Here is a 6,847-nt window from a genome sequence, read left to right as displayed (position 1 = left end):
ATTGTTTGTGCACAACACCCAGTGCTCCATGCAGAATGGGCCCTCCTCAATACCCACCACCAGGCTAACCCATCCTCCCACCCCCCTCCCCTCTAGAACCCTCAGTTTGTTGTTCAGAGTCCATCGTCTCTCATGGTTCGTCCGCCCCTCCGATTTCCCCCGCTTCATTCGTCCCCTCCCGCTACCTTCTTCTATTTTTTTTTTCTTCTTCACATAGATTGCGTTATTTGTTTCAGAGGTACAGATCTGAGATTCAACAGTCTTGCACAATTCACAGCGCTTGCCAGAGCACCTACCCTCCCCAGTGTCTATCAGCCAGTCACCCCATCCCTCCCACCCCACCCCCCACTCCAGCAACCCTCAGCTTGTTTCCTGCGATTAAGAATTCCTCCTATCCGTGAGATCATAGGATACATGTCTTTCTCTGTTTGACTTATTTCGCTCAACATAATACCCTCCAGTTCCACCAGTGTGCTTTTCAAACTGCCTTCTCCCAAGCTCAGTCAGTCCTGACCATGCATAAAATTCCTTTTCAAAAATTCTCCTTCACAAACCCCTTCCACAATTTCCTTTTTCATTCAGACTCGGTCTTAAAGTTTTCTTTCTTTAAGTACCCAGTCCCGTTTCAGTACACCATTACTTCCTTTTCCCTCAACAAAAAAAATGTTTTCTCATTTCTTGTACCTCTTTTACACGTCTCCTACCTTCCCACACACGGAGTTGTTTTTGTTATCATTTTGTAGCAGTCCCAATTCCATGTGGCAGAATTTTAATTCTTAGAAATCTCAGTCTCTGGTGAAACGTTAGTAGTAACCAATGGCGCACTCTCTATTACACCAGAATTCTTTAGATTGGCAAATGTATGAATATATTTCATAAATTTTATTTATTTGACAGAGAGAGACACAGCGAGAGAGGGAACACAAGCAGGGGAAGGGACAGAGGGAAAAGAAGGTTCCCCAATGAACAGGGAGCCCAATGCGGGGCTCGATCCCAGGACCCTGGGATCATGACCTGAGCCGAAGGCAGACGCTGAACGACTGAGCCACCCAGGCACCCAAACGTGGTTGGTTGGTTGGTTGGTTTTTATAAAGGTGATGGAGAGGTATATTTTGATAACCACAAATACAGGCTCACTGTTGTGACGGGAGCGTGGCACATTCCACTGCCCACCCAACGGCTTGTAACGCAGGGAGAACCGAATCCAAGTGCTTTTATGACAAAGAAAAGAAAGAAAAGGAAAGAAAGAAAGAAAGAAAGAAAGAAAGAAAGAAAGAAAGAAAGAAAGAAAGAAAAAGGGAAAGAAAGAAAGAAAGAAAGAAAGAAAGAAAGAAAGAAAGAAAGAAAGAAAGAAACGCAAAGTTGATTATTTGTATTATGTGTGACATTGATAGCTCCAAAACCACGTCTTTTTAAAATAAACCAACAACCTTGAATTGGCTTTAACGCCAAAGAAGTTGCACCTGCGTCCACTAAAAAGTCAATCGATTGTTTTCCCCCATCAGACTCCTTGGGGAAAGTCTGAAGCGGGCGGTCTAAGATCAGCGGAGCCCTCGGGCCCCTTCCTGCTAGTTTGGGAGGTGCTCCAATTTAAACCTCATAAGGAGGTGGCCCAAGGGCTTGGGCCCAAGGGCAAGGGCTTTTGCTCCTTGATAAGGGGGTGGGGAGGAGGAGGAGGAGGAGGAGGAGAAAGGGGAGCCCATGGCACCCGGGGGGGGGGGGGCGGGGGGGGCGGGGGTAGGGAAGGGCGGCTGAGACGGCGGCAGGGGAGTAGAGCACTCCAGGCACACACACCAGTGGTGCAGAAACGGGGCAGGGGAGGCGGCAAGGGAGCCATTGGTAAGGCCCAGGGCACATATACATTTACAGTTTTGGACGAACCTTTTCTTTTTTTTCTTCTCCGCCTCCGCCTCCGCCTCCGCCTCCGCCTCCGCCTCCGCCTCCGCCTCCGCCTCCGCCTCCGCCTCCGCCTCCGCCTCCGCCTCCGCCTCCGCCTCCGCCTCCGCCTCCTTTCTTCATCTCCTTCTGCTTAATAGGCTTTGTCTGTGGTGGCTTTTCAGCCCTCCGGAAGCCAGTGGGTTGGGCATCGGTTCTGGTGCCTGTACTTGGGGAGGAGGAGGAGTGGATTTCAGATTTCTAGCATCGGCCTGTCTTCCTCCTCTTCTTCATTATTTTGACTGTTGGGAAGTGGGGGTAAGGTCAGGTGTGTTAAATTTTTGTCTATCTCTGGGCCGTCCCTTGGGTCCCTTACCTTGAGGCATCTTTATTGTGGAGTGACATAAGAGTCTGAATGTAGGGAATTTCATCCCAGATCATGTGAGCTTGAAAAACTGGGTTTATTCTTATCTGAGTTTTACCATGCCCGATTTTTACGAGCACCTGCCTCTAAACTCTTTAAGTAGGGGCACCTGTGTGGCTCAGGCAGTTAAGTGTCTGCCTTGCGTTCACATCATGATCCTGGGGTCCTGGGATGGAGCCCCACATCCGGCTCCCTGCTCCGCGGGGAGTCTGCTTCTCCCTCTCCCAATGCCCCCCCACCCCCAGCTCGTGTGCTCTCTCACTCGCTTTCTTTCAAAGACATAAATAGAATCTTTAATAAAAATAAAACTCGGGGCACCTGGATGGCTCAGTGGTTAAGCGTCTGCCTTTAGCTCAGGTCATGATCCGAGGGTCCTGGGATCAAGCCCCTGCATCGGGCTCCCTGCTCGGCGGGAAGCCTGCTTCTCCCTCTCCCACTCCGCCTGCTTGTGTTCCCTCTCTCGCTGTGTCTCTCTCTGTCAAATAAATAAATAAAATCTTTAAAGAATAAAATAAATAAAATAAAATAAAATAAAATAAAAATAGAACTCATTAAATAGAGCTCCTTTACAAATGGATGTTAGCAATAGCACCCGGAGGTGGAGGAAATACCTCACATGTATAACACATACGGACACATAGACACAAACAAGATGCAAACAAATTTTAGCCTTTGTTTCAGTCTTATTTGTGGAGAGGACATGAATGGAGAGGACACGAAAGACCCAATGTTCAAATCTCCCTCTTTTAGTAAAACAAATGCAACTGCGAAGCAGCATTACCGTGTACAGATCCCACCCGTCAGTTGTTTTCCATTCCCAATGGAAACAGGGTCGGTTTTATGCAAAGATAGCAAAAGCTGCAGCAACCAACCAACCAACCAACCAACCAACCAACCAACCAAATGAAGACCAGAGCATCTCCCTGAGTGTTGGTTCCTCCCCAAAAGTCGGGGCTTCACTGAGGGAACCAAAGAGCTTCCTAGTTTCTGATCACCCAGTCTCCTAGCAGGCTTTCTCTAATTGTGTACACAATTCAGACATGTCAAAAGAACCCCGCTTGGGCCATCTGAGACTCATGTTATCGTGAAATGTTTCCCATGCAAGTAAGCACTTGCAAGTATAGGCTCCCTATGCATTGTACATGTAGCGTGCAGGTGTTTCTTGTGAGGGTGGGCCGTTGTTTCCTCAACATTTGGTGCAGGGTTCTACAGAGTTTTGGTTTGTTTCGTTGGTTTGGTTTTCTGCACACGTGTGTGTGGGGGGGGGGTGTGGTGTGGTGTGTTGTGTGGTGTGTATCTGTGTGCACGGTATCTATCGCTGCTGCGCAGCTAGCTGATCCTCAGGGTGCATCATCCTAACACCGCAATGGCTCGAAACAGCATTTCTTTATCGATAACTTCCTGGTGCTTGCCCTGGGTGGCCCCTTGGGTTCTGCGGGTTTACGCCGGGCTCACTCAAGCAGTGGCTTTCGGCCAGAGGGTCAACTTTCACACGTCTGGCAGTCGGTGCCGCCGAGCACCGGGCTGCCTCTGTTGTCAATGCCTCTCATGCTCCAGTCAGCTAGACTGGCTTTCTTACGTGGAGGTCTCAGGACGGCATGCCAAGAAGGTCGAGAACGCCGGCAGACCACCTCTTCAGGTGTAGGCTGTGAAACCAGCCAAGTGTCACTTCTGCTCTATTCTTTGGGTCAAGACAAGTCCCAAGACCCGGTCCAAAATCAAGGGACAGAGCAATCAAGCCTACCTCTGGATAGCAGGAGCATCGAAGTCATAGGACGTGAGGGTGCACACGTGCCGGGACGTGAGGGACACACGGTTGTCGGTCTGCCACAAGGGATTCCTAAACCCTATGCCGCGATGCACATTTTTGCAAAAGTAAGCTTTACGTTTTAGCATCTAAAACATGATTTCCTTTGAATCAACCCCTAGAATTGGATTCACCAGGAAGAAGGGGAAGATGCGTTTTCCAGCCTCTTGATACAGAAGCTCTTGATTTCCAGAGGGCACTTGGAGGACCCTTCACCAGTCTCTGCTTTGTAAGGCGGGGGGAATTTTTTTTTTTTAAGATTTTATTTATTTATTTATTTGTTTGTTTGTTTGTTTGTTTATTTATTTGAGACAGAGAGAGAGAGAGAGAGAGAGAGAGAGAGAGAATGAATGAGAGAGAGCACATGAGAGGGGGGAGGGTCAGAGGGAGAAGCAGACTCCCTGCTGAGCAGGGAGCCCGATGCGGGACTCGATCCAGGGACTCCAGGATCATGACCGGAGCCGAAGGCAGCCGCTTAACCAACTGAGCCACCCAGGCGCCCAAGGCGGGGGAAATTTAATTGGCCAACCCCCCATGAAAAAGCGACCGATCACGTTCCGACGTCCGAATTAAAGGCAGGCTTCCTTTTTAAAGGCATCCATAGAGCAGCCAGCTCCGTGGCAAGGAGCCGGACTTCTGTGTGTCTGATGAGGAATCCCATTCTCGGCATAAAGGCAATCTCGGGGAGCAGTCGGAGGCAGACCAGATCTCAGATCCACCAAACCCAAGAAATCCCTTGTGATCTGAATGGCTGAATTTGTTGAGGTTTCCCTCCCGATGGCTAAGAAGATGCCTTCCTATCACAGATGACAAAACACAAACCAACAAAACCCCGATAGCTGGGCAGGGTCTTCAAGAAAGGGCCCCTTTTTCATGGAAGCCAACTCTTCCATCTCGCGCCACCCGCCATCATGGAGAGGAAGTCTCTCGGGATGAACGAATGCCTTTGCAATCTACGTTAACCGACTCTCTTTTCCGATAGGCTGACACTCTTTCCCCTCGTGGACACGTCCCGAGATCGGCAGGCTTCGGTGCATCGGTCTTCTGTGCACCAAAAGCCGTGCGAAGGCCCCTGTCGTCGAAATGTATTCGGCATGGACGCTAGTGAAGAATTTTAAACCAGTCTAGCCCGGTTCAGTCCTTCAGTCCTTTTTTTTCTCATTTCTTACATGACCGCTGTGTCCTAAAAGGATACAACTGAGGAAACTCCAGATGGAACAGAGGCAAAGGGAAGGGGGGCAGAGCTTCCGTGTTCCGTGACCCCTCTCCAGGAACGCCTCTGTCCCCACCATTTCAGGCGTTCAAGCAACCTGGAAGCTCCCCGAATTAGGTTAGTTCTTCTTCGAAGGGGCGGGGGTCGGGGTGGGGAAGGTTGGGGAGCGCCGAGGTTTGGAAACATTGCAGGGCAATCAAGCCTATTGCCAAATCTCGAGTCCGTGCAGAGGTACGTAAGGTACACGTAAGGCCGGGATGGGGGGCGTGGCGTGGCGTGGCGTGGCGGGGCGGGGCTTGGCGGGGCGGGGGTGGGTGGGTGCGCGCGCCTGGCGGGGAGGGTTGCGGTGTGTGTCCATGTGCGTTCAGCAGGTGTAGGGGAGGAAGAATGTTCCCTCTAACTTCCCTTTCTACTCCCTGTTGGGGGAGAACAGTGAAGAGAGCCCGGGTGAGGGCGAGGGCGACGGTGACGGCGAGGGCGACGGTGACGGCGGGTGGGGGCGAGGCGCGGACAGGAAGGGGGGAGGGGTAGTAGAGGTGTTTATTTCTTTTGGCGGTGATGGAAATGTTCTGGAAATTGCAGTGAAGGTTGTGCAGCTTTGTGAGCCACCTTAAAAAAAAAGAAAAAAAGGCCACCCAATGGCCCACTTTTAAGAGTATGCGAAATATGGCATGCGAATTGTATCTCCACTTCGAAAATCTGTGACGAAACAATGTGATGGACATAGGGAAGGAGGGAGGGACGGACGGGACCCTCACCCTCACCCTCACCCTCACCCTCACCCTCACCCTCACCCTCACCCTCACCCTCACCCTCACCCTCACCCTCACCCTCACCCTGGCTCTCTTCACCGTTCGATCCATGGATCGATCGATCCATCGATCCATCGATCCATCGATCCATCCATCCATCTATACATGCCATGCATGCAGTCTGTCGGTTCATGTAGACATCAAAGGGGGGGGAGGGGAAGGGGGCCACGAGGGGAGGGGAAGGGAGGAGGGGAAGGGAGGAGGGGAAGGGGGCCAAGGGGGGAGGGGAAGGGAGAAGGGGGAAGGGGGAAGGGGGAAGGGGGAAGGGGGAGGGGAAGGGGGCCAAGGGGGGAGGGGAAGGGAGAAGGGGGAAGGGGGAGGGGAAGGGGGCCAAGGGGGGAGGGGAAGGGAGGAGGGGAAGGGGGGAGGGGAAGGGAGGAGGGGAAGGGGGGAGGGGAAGGGAGGAGGGGAAGGGAGGAGGGGAAGGGGGAAGGGGGGAGGGGAAGGGGGAAGGGGGAAGGGGGAAGGGGGCCAAGGGGGGAGGGGAAGGGGGGAGGGGGGGAAGGGGAAGGGGGAGGGGGGAGGGGGAGGGGGAGGGGGGGAGGGGGAGGAGGGCGTGCATGATACTGGGCATGGTTTTTATTCTGAGTGCTTTTATTTGTTCCCCAAACTAATCACCTCTGTGGAGATAAAAGATCACCCACATGAGAGCGGGAATCATTTCTTGAGGGCAAGAGAGTCTGCGGTCGGCCACCACCGCCTGGGTCTGGCAGAGA

This window comes from Mirounga angustirostris, unplaced genomic scaffold, assembly GCF_029215605.1.
Source record: "Mirounga angustirostris isolate CCGP_5_RB_7025 unplaced genomic scaffold, mMirAng1.0.hap1 SCAF_17, whole genome shotgun sequence".
Taxonomy (NCBI): Eukaryota; Metazoa; Chordata; class Mammalia; order Carnivora; family Phocidae; genus Mirounga; species Mirounga angustirostris.
This window is presented reverse-complemented; position numbering follows the sequence as displayed.